We start from the raw sequence: 20,891 nt of genomic DNA on the forward strand, positions 1-20,891 counted from the left end.
ATAGGAAAGAGGTGAGGGCAGCAAGCTGACCATACTGGACAGACAGGGCAGACAGTTGCAGCATAACGTACCATGAAGGGCTGGAGAGAGGAGACAGGGGCATGACATCTGACCAGACAAGTGAGGAGAGAGGGGATAGAGGCACATGGAAAACAGAGGGCAGGGACAAGAGGACAAAAACAGCAAGCTGACCAAGGAGGACAGGCAGGATGGGCACTGGAAGCACAGCACACCATAAAGGGGGGCAAAAGTGTGACTATAATGGCATACTCACAGATAACGGCGGGAAAGTGGGAGGGGGTCAGGGTCAGAAAGCTGACCAAACAGGGCAGCTGGGAACGTCTATGGCAGCACAGAAGCCCATGCATCACAAACAGGAGGGATAGTGGCAGTACAACAACCATTGTGGTCAAGAAGGAGAGGACAGGGGCATGTACAAAGGACCATGGAGGACAGAAAGTATCGGTAGGGTCTGGACCCAGACAAGAGAGGGCAGGGGAAGGATCTTCACAACAGACCACACAGGGTATACAGGAGGAGCAATTGCAGCACAAGGAGGACAGGAGGAAGGGGATAGGAGCATGGAACTCAGACAGAAAGGGTACATGTGTGCAGGGGACAGAGGTGAAAGCTTTGGATTTTGGCTTTAAAAACCTGAAGTGCTTATTGTGGCTTGTCTGCTGCTGCAGAGCTGCAACTAAGGTACAGAAAACAGCTATGTCCCAGGGGTGGGTACCCCAGGACATCACAGGAGTTGGCCCTGGGGTGTGGTGGTACCCAGGGTCATCAGCGGCTCCATCAGGGGGGCCTTGCAGCCCCCCTCAAATGAGAAAAGCCCCGGGGAGTAGTGGTCCCGAGGGTTTAGGAGTCCCAAAGGGATCACCTTTCTTTTTAAAAAAAATATTTACCCCAGGGATAGTGGTCCCTAGGGTGTGGGTGGACACAGGTCCTCCAGCATTAATCACATTTACCACCTTGGGGGTTGTGGTCCCCGGGATAGCATATTACAATTACCACAGCCCTGGGAAGGTGGCAGTACCAAGGGAGAGCGGGGGCGTGGGCCCTGTACATCTATAATAATGAAAGCCCTCTGGAAGTGGTGGTCTCCAGGACAGCAGGGGCCATGGGCCCCAGCATTTTCTCCCCTACACAACATTTTTAATTTCCCCGGGACCTGGCCCACCCAGGGACCTATAACAAAACAAGCTTGGTAGCAAAGGCGCTTTTATTTTTAATTATTATTATTCCTTTGACGCAAATTCACAAATTTGCAAATATCATGAATTTGCAGCAAAAAATAATTAAAAAAATGTTTTTTTGTTCTGGGGGTCCATCTGGGACCCCCCCACCAGTGCTAAGGGTTCAGAGTGTCCCTACCCTGGCCCCTTTTCTTATTTTTTTTTCTGGGACTCGGCTCAAGCTGAGTCCCTAGATGGTTCTCAACACTCACTGGTTTGAAGTGTTGGGAGCCAATCAGAGCTGTGCATTTCTCTGCACGAGCTCGTCTTTGTTTGCGAATACTTCACAGCTGGAGATATACAATTTAGAATTTCCCTACATTTTTTAAAGCAACTGACAGATCACCCCAAAAATTTCTGTGCACAGCAAGAATTACTGCAATAATTTTTGGGAAAATTTGGGAAAGATTTGTCAAATTGTGACAAAGATATAGGCAAGTCAAAAAACATTTTTTCTATGGAAACAAGGTCCTCACTATATCTACCTAGTGACGACCACCACTGGCTAATATATGAGTCCCCATTGCTTGAGAGGTGATAAACTGATTTGCCAGTGTTTAATTAATGATATGAGCTCAAAAACTAACAATCAAAATGATCCTTGATATATTACATAACAAATACATTTCTCGAGCCTGCGATCTAAAATAACTGGTAAATGTTCCTTATTTACTTAAATTACAAGCAAGAATGCAGAAAAGTCACAAACTTCACCTCAACAGCAGAGATAATTGGATTGGTCTTGTTCGTTGCACTCCTGGGTGAGTTTTTAATGGAAGAAAGGGTGAGTCCACAAAGGCTACACCAGACCACATGGCCTTGGAATTCAGCAATACTACTGCAATGGACAGCAGACAGTGGGGTTGTGACCAGAGCAAATATTTGCAGTGGCTTTTTATGCTCCCTCTTCATGCCTGTTGAGGTCTGGATCAGGTTCAAGAAAGCACATCTCGAGGACCCCTTGACAGCAGCCACCATTCCCTGCTTGCATGGTTTGTAGCTAACTCCAATTCTGAACACCAAGGCCTTGTTACAATCTTTGTCTTGTAAAGAGCTTCCAGGAAAACTGCAGCTGCACAACACACTGGTTAATGCCATTGTTCATCTATTAAAGGTTGGTGACAATCAAATTTGCAGAACAAGACTGCATAGAAACGTGTACATATCTACTGTTCGGGGGTTTCTTATTGCCAACCAAAATTTAGAGGGGCAGATTTTTTGAAGGCATAAATGCATAGTATGAAAAATAAATAGAGGGACACTCATGCCTTATCCTGAAAGTCAGATTTTATGATGTAACTACTGCATGAATTGTGAGAAAGCTTGGCCAGCACTTAAGCCTTCCCCTATATCAGCAAATATTATCTTGGTATGGTAGTGATAACGTTCTAGTCTGTAATCCTTGGGTGAGATCTTTGCTTCATTCAATCAACTTTCATTTGTGATTTTCCATACTTTTGTATGATGTCAACCTGGTATTTCCTGCACTGGCTATCCATTTGCCCATTTTTGGTGCTCACCTGATCTTCCTTTGAGAGACCCAGGGGCGGTCCCTCCAAGAGAGTGGAGGTGCGTCGCTCGCTAGAAAACATGCCCCTGAGCTGAAAAAGTATGTTGAATAAACTTTTTTTTTTTTTACCATTTTCTTAATCAGCACCACATCCTGAACCAAGTGTCAAGATGAGGCAGGGCAATTGCTGCTGAGTGGCAGCAGGGTGCTGTAGACTTTGTTAAACGTGTGCATCTCCCTTTTTGCTGGCCATCTTGTGATGGCCAAAATTACATGCACACTTTAAACTTCTCTAACCCAACTGTCTTAAGACAGCTAGGTTAGAAAGAGTACAGGCCTCCTGTGGTCTTGTGAGCACTGAGAGAGGCTGCTCCCTCACATCCTGATGCTTCTTTTCATGCTGGTTACCAACATGAAAGCAGCACCAGGATTGGTTAATGCATTTCCTGGTTCCTGCTTTGGAGCTTCGAGGAGAGAGGGAGAGACGACGAGAGGAGAGTAGGAGGCCCTAAATGTAGTGCCTTTTTTTGTTAGTATTATTATTGTACACCCTGCCTCCCTATTATAAATGCAAGCCAGCTGCCACTGGATAGTACTTTAAACCTTAAATCTGTTTATCATATTGGGTCCGGTTACTAAACATGCTGAAAAATGTTTAATCACTGATTACAGAGAGCAGCCAGCAATGCTTATTGCTGACAAATGTTATTGTGCAATAAATGGTACACTAAAACCAGACATCATATTTTTTCCTCGCAAAATCTCTCCATGGTTTGAAACTTTCTCAAAGAACTGATTTAATCTTAAAATTCTAAAATTCCTTAAGGATGCAAACATCCTATTTATAGACCTCCTACTCTTCAGAGATTATATTTCAGTATTTGTCTTTGATAGCAAGAAGATCATGGTACAGCCTCTGATCCTAATCTGGAAAAACTTGACTGACTATTCAGGACCCTAATTCGGTCCAACATCTCTGCCCTTTCATTCTCTGCTCTTTTAACAACTATCTCACCTTACAGATTGTATACCCTCCCTCTTTTCTCACCTCTTTGCTGAATGCTGTTCCTCTTTCCTACTCTAAAATCACCTTCTAAAGATCATATAATCTCAATGCCACTCTCCTCAATTCAGCAAATAACCCATTCTTTTAGAAAGGCTAAAGAAGCCTACACCAAAAAAACAAACAGACGGCACAGCGTAGTTATAAATCAATTATTGAAGGGCTCATTGTTGCACATTTTGAAACACTTAGGGTCTCATTTAAAAGCCTTTTGTGCCACCATTGTGTCATTTTTTTTACTTAGCTGCTGTAGCATTTGTGGAGGTCTTCAGGTTCAGAAACCGCATGCCGTAACTGTAACATATCATACCTACACTAGAAGCAGACCGGATTTTTGGACTCAGCGAGGAGTGTGATATTTGGATTAATTTAACACAGATCAATAACATGAGAAACATAAACAAAATTTTTAAAATATGACTAATTAGACCACAAAATCAAACTCCAAACTGAATAAAGTATCAAAGCTTTATTACAACCATAAAGTCATTAAAACATAAATGGGGTGCAAAACTAAGTTATAAACATAGACGAAAACCATAGGCTAACAAAAACATCTAAAGTGATTGAGTCTATTAAAAATCAATGCTATTAAACACGCCAAGAGGATGACACATTATTAACAGGAATATAATATGCACATTAAGATCCGATTTCAAAGCAGATGATGCTGACATGAATAAATCATCAAAATTCAATTAATTACAATTAGGTTTCAGGGCTGGGCCATCCTTATCCATAATACAAATTTAGACTTCATTATGTGGGGATGGGCTAACACATGTGGACAAAACAAAAGAAGAAACAAAAATGAAGATCATTTAACTAGGGTATCTCACTATACAAATACACTGGTGTAATCATCTAAGCTGAAAAGGAAACAAGAAACCATATTTAGATTATACTTCTCCTTATGGGACAGTAGACAGGAAATATTCATTGAGGCAGAACATTCATGGCTTCTTTGCATCAGTAGACAGCAGCTTCAAGGGCAGTGAAGAACACGGGCTGCCCATAGGGCAGGTCAGAAGTTCAGAATTTATTGGCCATATTAGTGCTGAACAGCATAAGTAAATGAAGTAATAGGAAGGATGTCTTTATTCTTACTAAGACAACTAAGGCCCATATTTACACTTTTTTAGCACCATATTTACATCATTTTTTGACACAAAAGCAGCGCAAACTTGCAAAATACAATTGAATGTTGTAAGTTTGCGCTGTTTTTGCATCAAAAAGTGGCACAAATGTGGTGCTAAAATAGTATAAATATGGGCCTAAGGGTCATAAGGATTCCAGAGAAGCGAGAGAAGCACTGCATCAAAGGTGATCAGGAAGCTATGACTAAAAGTTTCAAAAGTCTCTCCCTAACTGTTAAATAGGTTCTGATCGTATGACTGTGTGGGCCCATGCTGTGCAAATTATTCAAAATCCAGTGAAAGTCATTGATGACATCAAGTTAGCAACTATTCAACTGTTAATGCGTCCTTCTATGTTAATTTATACACATTAGGACTCGTTTTAGGCCGATTAATCTTTTGACCCAGTGGTGAGACACCGTAAGACGAGGTAACTGTCAATATATCAAGCAATATATCAATAATATTGTCAACATATATCACCACAATATATCTCAATTTAGACATTAGTTAAGATCGTTAACGCAACCATGACCTTTCAGTCATGAATAACCACACCTTATTGAAGTTTTGTGAATTTTATTCCCTATTGATTACAATCTAATAGCAGATGTAATAATCTCAAAACCAAGAAGCAAAAGAGCATAGTCACAATGCGGCAACTATGATAAGGTTTCAACAATGCAAAGATCACAATCATAAGATAGTAATATGAAGGTAAACAAATCAAAATGCATAGAACCTCATATATGTCTTAGTTCAGCATAACACCACGTCAGTTACGTCTAGCCACTAATTAGCATCAGCATGTTGGGCTTCATGCAAAACAATTTAGAACATCAAATTGGAAAACATCTAACTAAGGTCTCTAATCAAAAATACAGCAGTTGGTACCTAGAAAGGAAAAGCGAATAGACAAATTACAAGAGCAACCGTCATAATTACCCTCCTCGGAATGAGTCAGCATACAGGATCAGTCTTCGTCTTCAGGACATCAGTTGAATCGCCGTCAGTCTATCTAGTCTAAGGGCAGGGGACACTTCCCTCATAAGGAAGAAAGTGCAATGGGGCGACTAAGGGTGAGGATGGTTTTATTAAGTCTCAAGACACCAAACAAAGTGACAGAGTTTCTGGATGCAATCAATAACATTCCTTACCTAGTTCCCCGAGTCTCCTGTGTCATGGGTTTTTATCCCTTTTTCATAATACATTCCCCCAAAATTCTATTGAATAGTCACTACACCCCACTATCTGTAACCTATCAAATTATACATTAAGTATTGCACTTGTAATTTCACGATAGTTTATAACATTTTGATTGGTCTTCATATTTGACGTTTTTCGTAGGTGGCACATCCGGGGTTACTTCATTTTCTGGCACACTCTTCGGGTCAAGAGTTCTCTTTTCCGTGGTTCAATGTCCTTGAAAGTGTCCATATTTTGTTGCAAAGTGTATAACTTTATAATAAAGCAGCTAGCATGCAGATGAGAAAAACTAGCATTGTTGCAAAAACGTAAAAAAGAGAACAACTGCTGGGTCATGGCCTTTTGCAAGTCAGCACACTGAAGAAACAGAAAAATATGCTTTAATATGAGAGTTACACAGCTAGTTTTTGACTCACGCTAACTTAAGACTTATGGATGCTAATAAACACAATCTTCGTAGATGTTAACGTATTCAATTAATCATAGTACAAGCAATTATTTCTTACAGTCGACATTAGTTTATGCATACAATAATTCTTCACGTTTACAGGTATGTTAGAATACATTTCAAATGAATAATATTTTATAACTATTAATGCAGCTTTGTTAATTGTAAGCATTTCACATCTAGATATACAATATTTAAACTACGCTCTCTCAGTCCCTCCTCTGATGATTTTTCTTTTTGATCTTAATTTTTCACCTTGCGCATTTCAACATCTTGCCCTTTATGTGAGCTTTCCTATATTTCATTGAACATTTTCTCTCTTTCACTTTCTTCATTTTGTCGGGCTCTTTTAGTCCAATTTCTTTTTACTTTGTCATTGATTTTACATGCCCCCCATAATCCTAATAGACAAACCAAAACAATTAATAGACCCATCATAATTTTTGCAAGTACCCCATTCCAAATGTTGGTAAACCAGCTTCCCACTCGGGCAATTCCTTTCCCAAATTTCTCCCAAACACCAGGTTCTTTCAGATCCTTCAAGTCTGTACTATCTCGAGTAAGGTTAGTAGGCATGCTTCTAATTTTCTTACTGTTATCTGGTATGAATGAGCAACAATGACGCTCATTAAGCATTTTGCAGACACCTCCACTCTTTGCTAAAAGAATGTCTAAAGCAAGCCGATTTTGAAGAGTCATAGCTCTTTCTGCAGCAAGTTCAGTATCCATCAGGAGTATGGCTCCTGTAAAATTTGTCAACATGTTATCCACTATAGTAGACAACTTTTGAATTTTCATGGAATTCAAGATAACCCCTACTGATGGGATTATAGCTCCAAATATATCACCAATGACAGCCGCCACTGATTCTCGTTTTTGTCTAGAATGTTGCAATTCTGACGTTTTAGGTATTTGTTTTAAGTCATCAATCTGGTATATCTTTGGGAATACTATTCCCAAATAACATGTCCCATACCATCCCTTAGGGAGACGGTAATATGCGTTTAGTCCACAGATATAATAGATTCCAGCGATCGCTGAATCTTGTCCATTTAACATAAAGGTCCATTTACTCTGAAACAAAAACACATGTCTGCATTCACTCGTACCCGCAAATATATTATCTTGATCAGATTTTGGCCTATACATACAGAGCCTTCCTACGTGTAATGCGTCTATAGCTAATTTGCCTTGCGTTTTGATTGCAGTGTAAGCATAATCATTTGCATAAGTAAGTTTTTCTAGTCCTTTTTCTAACCTTTCTTTTAACGCCTTGCATCTATCATCTGTGTGATCTAAAAAGCTCTTTTCTACCGGCGACAGCAAGCAAGTCAAATTGTTGAGATGTGCATAAGCAGTTCCAAATGTAAGTGTTGGCTCAAAGAATCTTCTAACTATTTTTATATCATGCTCTTTTGCTAATCTATTTAGGAATTCAATCACAGGCACAAAAGAAAACACAACATCCAAGTTTGAATAAAAGTATTGCACATGCTCTTGATTATAGAATCTTGTTAGTAGCAAGCTGCAACTAATTCCATAAGTAAGAGGGAGGCTATGATAAGTAACTCCCTCCTGCACAGATGAAGGAATTTTAGTACATACATAACAATTTTTCGCATTCATGGTTTCCACATACTCATTTAATAAGCGATAGAAGACATTAGTAGATAGTTCTCCTTTTGCATTAGTTCCTTCATGCATATGTCTTGCATCTTGCTCAAATCTCTTCCACGGTGTTAGTTTAGTAGTGGTAGTTTCAGGTTTCGAAGTTGCATTAATAGTTTCTTTCTCTCTCCATGGCATTCCCACAATCACTCCCACAATCATTACTGCACATACAACACCTATTATAAGACCTAACCAACCACACACCCTACTCCCTTTGCTACTATTCCTATTGTAAGCCATGTTTGCATAGAATCAGTATAGTAGATCAACAATCAACTTGATGATAAACTCTTTGCGTATATTACAGCGTCTTCACTCACTCCAGGACCCCCTTTTTGTCGATTCCGGTTAGCAGCTTGTCGTAATCAGGTTTCTTTAAAAGTCAAGTTCGGTTTTAGTGTCACTTCCAGTAGTTTCTAAAGCCTCTTTCTCTTTTTTTAATTTTTTTTTAGCTTTCACAAATTCAATTTTAGTCGAGTTTCCCTTTGAATATCTTCAGGTACCATAGTATTGTCTGGTACTTCTCGATCAAAACAAAATGCTAAGAATTCTTGTTGCCATTCAGAGGTTGTAGCATATGCCCATTCAGGACCTGTATATCTTCTGTTCGCTATTCTTTTTCTTTTTAACCTTCGTTCACCTTGTTGTTCTCCTTCACTCAGATCATCTGCTTGTGAAGTATCACTTTCTTCTATTATTTTGTCATTCGATACCTCTCTTATTTTAGGATGTGACTTGTCTGGACAATTATCGCCTCGATGTGTCTTGGTTCGATGTTTTCCTTCAGGACGTTGGACAGCACCCTCCTCTTGTGATATGGTGTTTCCTCTTGACGGACCTGCAACTGGTTCGGGAGACTCTGACACGTTTTGATTTGTATCTACAGTTTCTCCTTCTCTTTCGTCTTTTGGTTCTATGTTGGGTTCGGACTCTAACCCGTACTCGTCTACTTCTGGGAGAACTTCTCCTTGGCTTAGTTCTCCTGCTGCCTCGACTGAGATAGGCACTCTGTCACCTCTCTCGAACTCATTGACAGTTTGAGGGACGAGGCTTTTCTCAGTGGGCTCTCCGATAGTCTCAGTTACTTCTTGACTGTTTTCTGACCCTGAGACCTCACTTCCTGAAGTCGCCGTGCCAGAAAAGTCAAGTTCTTCTTCAACCGGACACGTTACCTTTTTCGTATGACTGGCATGTATCCAATTGGGAACTCCGGCACATTTCACAGCAGTGGTAGTCGTCAATATTACTTGATACGGCCCCTTCCAACGTGGCTCAAGACACGATTTTCTCACGTGTTTCTTGACAACCACCCAATCTCCAGCTTGCAGAGAGTGACCTGGATCGCCAATCGGTGGCAACGTGTTAGCTTCCACCTGGTGAGAAAAAGAGCGAATTACGTCAGCCAAACCTTTGCAGTAATCCAACATCATATCATCTGTAATATTCACTAGTGCATTTGTAGGTACTGCTGGTAATCTCATAGCTCTGCCCATGAGAATTTCGTGGGGAGATAATCCCGTCTTCTTGTCTGGGGTATTTCTCATAGTCATCAGCACTAGAGGTAAGGCGTCTGGCCACTTCATGTTTGTAGCTGCACACATTTTTGCCATTCTTGATTTTAAAGTACCATTCATCTGTTCAACTAGTCCTGATGCTTCAGGGCGATAGCTACAATGCAGCTTTTGTTCAATGTTGAGTGCGGCACACAGAAGTTTAATCACCTCATTGTCGAAGTGTCTCCCCCTATCTGATTCTATAGAAACCGGAAACCCGAATCTTGGTATCAGCTCCCTGAGTAGTAGTTTTGCAACTGTAAGACTGTCATTCCTACGTGTGGGATATGCCTCAATCCAATGACTGAAAACACACACAATCACCAACACGTACTTCAATCCTCCACTAACATGCATTTGTCGCGCCGCGCCGCACAGCGCGTTCTCAGGACACGGCGTGCCCCGAGCCTTCTCTGCACAGCGCGAGGCCCCAGATTTTACTTGGGGCCTCCCTCTGCCTTCTTTTGCGTCCCCGTTTTCCCTTGACCCCTCCTTACCTGTTTCTTTTTCTTCTTTTTCTTCTTCTTTTTCTTCTTTCCTTGCTGAGGCATTTTTCTGTCCTTTCATTATGTCTTTCCCCCTTCCTATGTTACCTTTTTCTTCCCAGCATTCCTTGTTCCCTATTTTCTATGGTTCCTGTTCTATTCTATCCTATGTACTTCTTCCCTATCTAAGATGGTGTCTTTTTACTTCCTGTTGGTCACTTCCTGTTTCTTGGTATATAAGGGCTCTGTTTTCTCTCTTTCCTTGCGCTGCATCACCATCTGCTCTGATTGTGTCTTCGCTCCTGATTCTTAGCTGATTTGCGGTTTCCTGGCGCAAGCAGCACGTAAGTCGTGACAGCATTTCGATAAAATCCATTTGCATTTTGTTGAATGGACCTCCAGCTCTCCCAATGTGTCTCAAAGTTACCACAGTTCCTTTTCCAGCATTCATCTGTTGACAGATGACGCACCTGTGGCAAGTGATTTCTGCGGCATGTCTGAATTTTGGATTGAACCAATCAATCTTAAAGGACCTGATCATGGCATCTCTTCCCAGATGTGCCTGGCCATGATAGAGCCGGGCAAACTGTGATAAAAGACTATTTGGCAGAACCAATTTTCCCTCTTCTGAAACCCATAGGTCATCTGCTCTTTGTACACATTGTATTCTCTGCCAGGAACGTTTTTCTTCTTTACTAGCACGACTTTGTAATGTTTTCAGTTCGTCTAAGGTATCAACCACTCGTAATGCTAGACTTAAACTTGTGTTGTTTTCAGTTTGTGGTAACAATTCTCACTGCTCTTTAAACGATATACAGTTCAATGCACAAAATCTTGCAACTTGATCTGCATAGCCGTTTCCCATAGACACAAAATCTTGTGATCTGATGTGAGCACTGCACTTCACCACGGCAACTTCGAGAGGTAACTGAATCGCATGTAACAAATCTCTTATTTGTTCACCGTTTTTCACAGGAGAACCAGAGGAGGTCATGAAACCCCTCTGTGACCAGAGTTGGCCAAAATCATGCACAATTCCAAATCCATATCTGCTGTCAGTATAGATAGTGACTTTCAAATTTACAGCTGCATGGCATGCCTTAGTAAGAGCTATTAATTCTGCCACTTGTGCAGAAAACACTTTCTCGAGCCAGGAGGCTTCGACAATGCCAGTTATGGTACATACTGCGTAACCGGCTCTCAATGTTCCTGCTGAATCTCTTAGACAGGACCCATCAACAAACACAATCGTTTTCTTTTAACTGGGTATCATGTATGTCTGGGCGAGGTTTGGTACAGAGTTCAGTCACCTCAAGACAATCATGTTCAAATTCTTCCCCATCTTTGATTTCAGTATTTTCATTGGGAAGTAAGGTTGCCGGGTTCAGCACAGTGCATCTCTTTAGTGTGACATTTGGTGACCCCAGTATAACCGTCTCATATCTAGTGAGACGTGCATTTGTCATGTGTTGTGTCCTAGTTCGTGTCAACAGAATTTCAACTGAATGTGGAACCATTACTGTCAGAGGGTATCCCATGAGTATGCCTTCACATTGTGAAAGGCTTTGACCAACTGCTGCAACTGCCCGCAAACAACCCGGTAAGGCTGCTGCGACAGGGTCCAAGGTAGCTGAAAAATATGCTACAGGGCGATTTGCATCTCCGTGGACCTGTGTTAAAACAGACAAAGAACAAGCATCACGTTCATGACAAAACAACAGAAAAGGTTTCTCATAGTCAGGCATTCCCAATGCTGGTGCCCTGCACATGCATTCTTTTAATTCTACAAATGATTCAAGCTCCTCTTTTGTCAAAGTTATTGTGTATTGCTCATCCTTGACTTCTTTTCCTGTCAATTTTATTAAAGGCTTTGAGATGATTGAGAAGTTGGGTATCCACTGACGACAGTAGCCCACCATTCCCAAAAGCATCCTGACATCTGTTTTTGTTGTTGGGGGATTCATCTGCAAAACAGCTGTTATTCTTTCCTTTGATATTTTTCGAGACCCTTTCTCAATCAAATGTCCCAAGTATTTCACTTCTTTTTGACAGTATTGTAACTTTCTGGGTGACACCTTGTGTCCATTCTTTCCCAGATGATTCAATAATGCAATGGTATCATATTTACAACTGTCCCTGGTTTTGGATGCAATTTCAAATCATCAATGTACTGCACAAGAGTCGAATTAAAAGACAGCACAAGAGGTTCCAAGTCCTTCTTCAATATTTGAGTGAAGATGGATGGTGACTCTGAGAACCCTTGAGGAATTCTGCACCAACTGTACACCTTATCCAGGAATTTGAAACTGAAAAAAAATTGACTGTCCTCATGAAGAGGTATCGAAAAGAATGCTTGTGATAGGTCTACCACAGTAAACCATTCAGCATCACAAGAAACCTGGAACATTATTACCGCTGGGTTAGGTACCACAGGGCAGCATTTTATCACAATTTCATATATTTTCCTCAAATCCTGCACAATTCAAACTTTTCCACAGGGCTTCTTTAAACCCATTATGGGAGAGTTACACGGACTGCTCAAGACTTCTTTCAGGACTCCCTGTCTGAGAAAATCTGCAATTATTTATGACACCTCAATGAGGACGTTTTGGGTCATGTGGTATTGTGACACTTGTGGGAACACTGCATTCAGCTTTATCTGAACCTTGACTGGTTCTACTCCTTTTATCAATCCTACTTCTTTCCCAGTCAAATCCCACACTTTCTCTGTCACAGTCCCTTGTAGTTCAACAGGTAGGTCGATCAAAGTATGCATTGGGAATAAAGTAATCAAAGGGTAGTCTTCATTTGTCTCTCCTCCTTCCTCTATGAATTGACTCTCATCTCCCTCATCGTCACTATTTGTCTGTACTTCTATTCCATCGTTGGAACAGGTAACTGAACATTTTGTCTTACACAGTAAGTCCCTTCCTAGTAAGGATACGGGACTTGAATCGCATACAACAAATCTATGCAGCCCTTGAAAGTTGCCAATTTCAACCTGCACCGGATCAGTAATCGGATTAGTCAGGTACTGATTTGCCACACCAACCACTGGTATAGTACGCCCTGAGAGAGGTAATCTCGGGACTTCTGCACTTCGAACTGTAGAGCGTGTAGCTCCTGTGTCGACCAAAAATGAAACCTTATAGCCCATTACTTTTCCCTCTACGTATGGGCCTCTCTGATCCACCTCTAGAGATGCTGCAAGCCTGCACTCTTCACTGTCTGAGCAGTCATCTGACCAATCCTCATTCATGCCATTTTCACCTCGTAATGGGAATTTTTGCACAGTATTATTTTGATTGATTACCTGGCCTGTGACCTGCTGAGGAAGCATCATCTGTTGCTGTCCCATCGGAGCCATTGGTAATTGCATTTGCGGTCTAGGCACCATAGGAATCTGCTGCTGTACTGGTTGCATTTGTACTGACTGAAAACACGGCATTTGCATCGGCTGCATGGGCTGTACCCTTTGCATTTGTACCAAATTATTCTGAAAATTTGGGTTTTAATGTCTCACTTTTGGACCTCGTGAATTTTGTAATGTACCAACATTAATGCTCTCCTGAACTGCACCATCCTGCACCATATTCGGGCACTCCCGTTTCCAGTGCCCTACGCCCCCGCACGCGTGACATGGTGACATCCTTTTTTCTCCTTGAACATCATTTTGAACAACAACATTATTCATGTCCAAACCACGGTTCACAAACCCTCGACCTCGGCCTCTTGGTTGAGCCTGAAACACACCATTCATTTGCGGTTGTTGCTGTATCATTTGCTGAACTCCATTTCCCTGTATTCCAGCTTGGGCAGCCCTTATCTGCATTACCATCACCTTTTCCTTCAACTTTTTCTGCTTCAACTCAATCTCATCACTACAGTATTTTGCATACTGCAACACCTCATCAATCGGTTTAGCTTGCCAACAAATCAAATGATTCTTAATCATTTGGCTAACCTCTGGTCTCAACCCTTCAACGAATCTAAACACAAGGTGATTCATGTTCTTCGGTTCGATAGTCTCAGTACCACTGTAATGTTTGAATGCTTTCAATAATCTCTCGTAATAAGCATGTATTGACTCCTTAACCTCTCGAGAGGTCCGGTCGATTTTCTGCCAATCGGTCACCTTTGGCGACACCTTTTGTTTCAAGAACTCAATTACTTTATGATAATATTTCATCACCTCTTCTGAAGGTGCTCCAGTCACCTTATCTCTTGCCGGCTCCTTCATTGGCCAATCTACCCCTCTCTTGCACTCGAGCGACAAATCAGGCGGAACAATGATCTCAAATAAAGTATTCAAGTCTTCCCAGAGACACTTTGCAAGTTTCACGAACCTGTCCGTTTGTTGATACCACTCAATCGGCTTCTCTCTTAATCTAGGATAATCGTTCGTAAAAGATAAAGGGGCATATTTATACTCCGTTTACGCCGGAATTGCATCGTTTTTTTTTACGCAATTTCGACGCAAAACTAACTCCATATTTATACTTTGGTGTTAGACGCGTCTAGCGCCAAAGTCCATGGAGTTAGCGTCATTTTTTAGCGTGGACACCTACTTTGCGTTAATTATATGCAAGGTAGGCGTTCCCATCTAAAAAATCGACTCTGAGGCATGTGCGTCGGATTTATACTCCCGGGCAAAATTCACGCCCGGGAGTGGGCGGTCAAAAAAAATGACGTACGGCTGCTTTTGCGCCGTTTTTTAGCGCCTGCAAAAGGCAGGCGTTAAGGGACCTGTGGGCTCTGAAGGAGCCCAGAGGTGCCCTCCCATGCCCCCAGGGACACCCCCTGTCACCCTTGCCCACCCCAGGAGGAAACCCAAGGCTGGAGGGACCCATCCCAGGGACATTAAGGTAAGTTCAGGTAAGTGTTTTTTTTCATTTTTTTTTTGTGGCATAGGGGGGCCTGATTTGTGCCCCCCTACATGCCACTATGCCCAATGACCATGCCCAGGGGACATAAGTCCCCTGGGCATGGCCATTGGGCAAGGGGGCATGACTCCTGTCTTTGCTAAGACAGGAGTAATTTCTATGGGGGTTGGGAGTCGAAAAAAATGGCGCAAATCGGGTTGAGGCGAAAAAATTGTCTCAACCTGACTTGCCCCATTTCTTGACGCCCAAGCCCCATATCCCCCTACGCCGGCGCTGCCTGGTGTATGTCGTTTTTTTACACGCACACCAGGCAGCGCCGGCGGCTAATGCCGGCTAACGTCATTGATTAAATACGGCGCCCGCATGGCGCTTCAGAATGGCGTTAGCCGGCGCTAATTTTTTTTACGCAAAACTGCGTATAAATATGGCCCAAAATATCTCCTCTAGACCACGGCACATGGACTAAAACACCACCAGCTGTCTCTCTCATAGGTAAGATTTTTACTGATCCCAGGTCAGGTGACGTCCTAACTTCATTGGACCCTGGACTGTCTCCCTTTCCCTTATCTCTTTTCTTTGCCCATCGGCCTTCCCATTTCTCCAATGCACCCCAAATTTGTGCACTTTGCAACAGTTCTCTCAGATGTGCCTTCATTCCTGCAGATCTCATGTGTTCAAAATCTTTGGAGTCAAAATCTAATCTGTAACTTCTTTTCAAATGCTTAGTGTTTCCGATATCAATATTATATATATCTGCCAAATTTGCTAATCTCTGATGTACTTTGCCTACCTCTTTGGTAATCTTGGGGCATAAGTACCTCAATTCTGCCTCAGTGTATGATTCCAACCTATTTACTCAGTTACGTCAGTCAAGGTGAATGCCTCATCTAGCCACTAATTTACATTGTTCCTTCCACTAACTCTGCAGCTTCTGCCCCTAGTCGTACAAAATTCAAGTATTCATCTTATTTTTCTTTCTCAGGTTCAATGGTAGTCATTGCAGTCTTTTGTGAGGTACAAGTTTTCTCTAACCACTCATTTAACTGATGTACTGTAAAACCCTGCAGTGAAATATTCCCTGCATGTATCATTGGGGTGTGTGAGGTATTTGTACTCATAGTTTGGGGAGTTAAAACTCCCAACCCTACTTGACGCATCGCTTCGAGAGGTGCCCCTACTGGACTAAGGTCCATTAAGGGTCTCGGTGGCTCATTTACTTGTTCTCCAGGGGCCATTATCTGGGGTGTTCTCATAGGCCCTCCTCTTATCGCTTCCTGAGTCATCACTCCCTGATCACACATCCCTGATTCACCTTGTGCATACAATGGTACGGGGGGACCAACAGTAATGGGTAACGATATAGCGGCAGGTGCCTGACCTGGACCCAGACTTCTTGGGGCCTCAACACCATAGGTCTGCTCTAGTGTACCCGGTACAGGTACTAATGGTGGTCCCGCTACAGGGTTATACCCTGGTATCAACTGTGGTGATTGAGACATTAGCTTCGGAGTCGATTCATTCTGTATTAACTTTGGCTTTGTGTATATCGGGTCTGGCGGCACTATCAAGTTTGTAGTAGTCTCAAGCACTGGAACATCAGGGTAGATTCTCTTTATCTACGGTGGAGGCTGCAACTGTATCGGCAAGTCTGGTGCAGTGGGTACACTGACACCATTCTGTATCAAAGCTGTATCGCTAGTCTGTACTGTATCAGTAACTCCCTTTTCCTGCGTCTGGTTCCCAGGATCCAAGCTAGTTTTTGGAGTATTGTCACTCACCGCATATGGTGGCGGACGATCATGTAACAATCTATCCATAAATTCCTCATCATCTGAATCATCTTCCTCTTCCCAGGACCTTTTATTTTCTTTAGTTTTGCCTGAATCTTTGTCGGTTTTACAGGAGGCTTTCTTTCCCTGTGTCTCTTCTCCCTGGGTTATTGCTGGGAATAACTTCAACCCATCTACGATTCCCCTCCTCCACATTTTGCTCTTGTTGTCCCACCTAGCCTCTGCATATGATTTTTCTGCCCTTCTCAGCCTTCTCTGAAACCTTTCTTGTCTATGTTTAAGGGCCATCAAGTCCCAAATCTCCAAAGCCTTTTATTGTGCCGGTCTCGGAGGTGGCTTCTGTGTACTTAACATCCACCTCAGATTTTCTAGTACCTTTGGATTAAACGTCCCATGCTCTGAAAACGCTAAACACCCTTCTTTTTCTGTTAGTTTGCACCACTGTTTCATCCATAAACAAGGTGCGACACCTTTCTCTTCCATAACCGTGTAAGCCGGAGTAACCTCAGGTGGTGTGGGTTCTCCATTTGTTGCAACAATAGACACATCTCCCTTTAGAGCGCTCTTGAATGCTTTAACGAAATTCATTTTTACGATTCTCTTGTTTGTATTTAATCAGAAGTGACTTAGTTCCCAGGACACTCTTCACCCGCCTTATTCCATCTATTGCCTCTCACGGACGGCAGCCAATCCGTGCGCGACCCCTCTTGACAACTGACCTATCTCATTGCGGAACCACTGACGTCACACTCACACACACAGCAGCTGACAAAGTCTTGCGGCTTGTCCGCTCTTCACTGACCCCTACAACTCACACAAACTAATGCAAATTATTGCGAGCACCTTAAAATGACAACACAAATCTGTTGGTTTACTACAGGAAGGGTAACACATTCGCTTCAGAACTTTACAGAGATTTCACTTGAAGCCTCAGCCGCTACTCTCTCCTTATCAGTTCCCGCATATGCAAGCAGAATTCGACCCGCAAATTCTACTCTCGACTTGTCAATGACTCCTTCTAGTGCACTTTAGAATTTGTCAAATCTCCATCGAAGGTTTCATTCACACGTTACAACTCAAACTCGACTTGTCAACCACGCCCGATTGACCTATTAAACCGTACAGATTACAACATAAACCACATTTGTCTTCAATACTCCGGAGTCTTAGACCTCGACAGGTCCGTACACAACAACCAACCACGTGGATAATTTTGAGCAACAAGCGCTACAGTCACATGAAGTACGCCAACTTCCCTACTCTCATACTGTGGAGTACGCCCACTCCTGCTAAACAACACTTAATTTAGCCTAAATACACACACAATTTTTTCACAACCACCTGCAAGATGCATAAGCTTAGGCAAGCGCAAAGACCCTAACCACGCACACTATGGCGCCGAGAACATTCACAACTAATTTAGGCAGGCTCCGAGATCCCGGGAAAGCCATGGCGAACTTAGAAACCCATCATATCTCCAAATTTCATTATCACAGAAAAACAAATTAAACAATGAAACTCCGTCCTAGGGCCCCCAAGGACCAAACCGTCGCTCTGCTACCAGAACTGTTAACGCGTCCTTCTATGTTAATTTATACACATTAGGACTCGTTTTAGGCCGATGAATCTTTTGACCCAGTGGTGAGACACCATAAGACGAGGTAACTGATCAATATATCAAGCAATATATCAATAATATTGTCAACATATATCACCACAATATATCTCAATTTAGACATTAGTTAAGATCGTTAACGCAACCATGACCATTCAGTCATGAATAAACACACCTTATTGAAGTTTTGTGAATTTTATTCCCTATTGATTACAATCTAATAGCAGATGTACTGTATTAATCTCAAAACCAAGAAGCAAAAGAGCATAGTCACAATGTGGCAACTATGATAAGGTTTCAACAATGCAAAGATCACAATCATAAGATAGTAATATGAAGGCAAACAAATCAAAATTCATAGAACCTCATATATGTCTTAGTTCAGCATAGCACCACATCAGTCATGTCAGTTACGTCAGTCAAGGTGAATGCCTCATCTAGCCACTAATTAGCATCAGCATGTTGGGCTTCATGCAAAACAATTTAGAACATCAATTTGGATAACATCTAACTAAGGTCTCTAATAAAAAATACAGCAGTTGGTACCTAGAAAGGAAAAGCGAATAGACAAATTACAAGAGCAATCATCATAATTACCCTCCTCGGAATGAGTCAGCATACAGGATCAGTCTTTGTCTTCAGGACATCAGTTGAATCGCCGTCAGTCTATCTAGTCTAAGGGCAGGGGACACTTTCCTCATAAGGAAGAAAGTGCAATGGGGCGACTAAGGGTGAGGATGGTTTTATTAAGTCTCAAGACACCAAACAAAGTGACAGAGTTTCTGGATGCAATCAATATCATTCCCTACCTAGTTCCCCGAGTCTCCTGTGTCATGAGTTTTTATCCCTTTTTCATAATACATTCCCCCAAAATTCTATTGGATAGTCACTACACCCCACTATCTGTAACCTATCAAATTATACATTAAGTAATGCACTTGTCATTTCACGATAGTTTATAACATTTTGATTGGTCTTCATAATTGACGTTTTTCGTAGGTGGCACATCCGGGGTTACTTCATTTTCTGGCACACTCTTCGGGTCAAGAGTTCTCTTTTCCATGGTTCAATGTCCTTGAAAGTGTCCATATTTTGTTGCAAAGAGTATAACTTTATAATAAAGCAGCTAGCATGCGGATGAGAAAAACTAGCATTGTTGCAAAAACGTAAAAAAGAGAACAAATTCTGGGTCATGGCCTTTTGCAAGTCAGCACACTGAAGAAACAGAGAAATATGCTTTAATATGAGAGTTACACAGCTAGTTTTCGACTCACGCTAACTTAAGACTTATGGATGCTAATAAATACAATCTTCGTAGATGTTAACGTATTCAATTAATCATAGTACAAGCAATTAGTTCTTACAGTCGACATTAGTTTATGCATACAATAATTCTTCACGTTTATAGGTATGTTAGAATACATTTCAAATGAATAATATTTTATAACTATTAATGCAGCTTTGTTAATTGTAAGCATTTCACATCTAGATATATAATATTTAAACTACGCTCTCTCACAACTATTCCAGATTTTCTCAGGGAGTATGCATAGTTATCTCGATGAATTCACAGCTATGCAAATTATACAATTTATTTGCCAATTGCAACTTTAGAATTCTTTCCCAAAGCTCACAGGATGATTCAAACAGTTCTCATATAAATTTAATAAGACTTTCTGCCTTGTTTGACAGCTAGAACAAATACTGTTACATTTGTTATTAATCAAGACATGTTCTCTTTCTTTAATACAATTGGACTTTCACCAACAGATCAGCAAACTAGGAATTCAGGTTAAAGGGAACAGAATGTGTCAGTACTTTTCCTCTACTTCTGCAAAAATGAATTTCAGGCCTAATCCAGCTAAGAAAGCTTAAATACATATTAATGCAATTAATACATTTAAATCTTATTGTGCGCCTTACAATTTGAGCCAAATATGCAAAGCAAATGAGTTAAATGCAAACATTATTGGCAACATTAGTAATGTTTTAAACGTGCATTTATTTCTCTGAACACGTTAGTCATGTTAATAAATTCATTCAAATCAATATAAACAGGATTAATTTCTGTTTATTAAATAATCATTACATACTTCATTTCTACTGTTCTTCTTTGAATAATACTTCTAATATTAATTCATGTCAGCAATTAACTCGAATATTAATGCCCAACATCTTTCATAGCAAAACATGATGTCAAATACGAATGAAGGTCACCTTGTCCATCATAATTCAAACATGCACATTTTTTTATTTCATGTTAATGTCTCTGTTAGTTTTTAAATGAAGGTTG

The sequence above is a fragment of the Pleurodeles waltl genome, chromosome 5, assembly GCF_031143425.1.
Source record: "Pleurodeles waltl isolate 20211129_DDA chromosome 5, aPleWal1.hap1.20221129, whole genome shotgun sequence".
NCBI lineage: Eukaryota > Metazoa > Chordata > Amphibia > Caudata > Salamandridae > Pleurodeles > Pleurodeles waltl.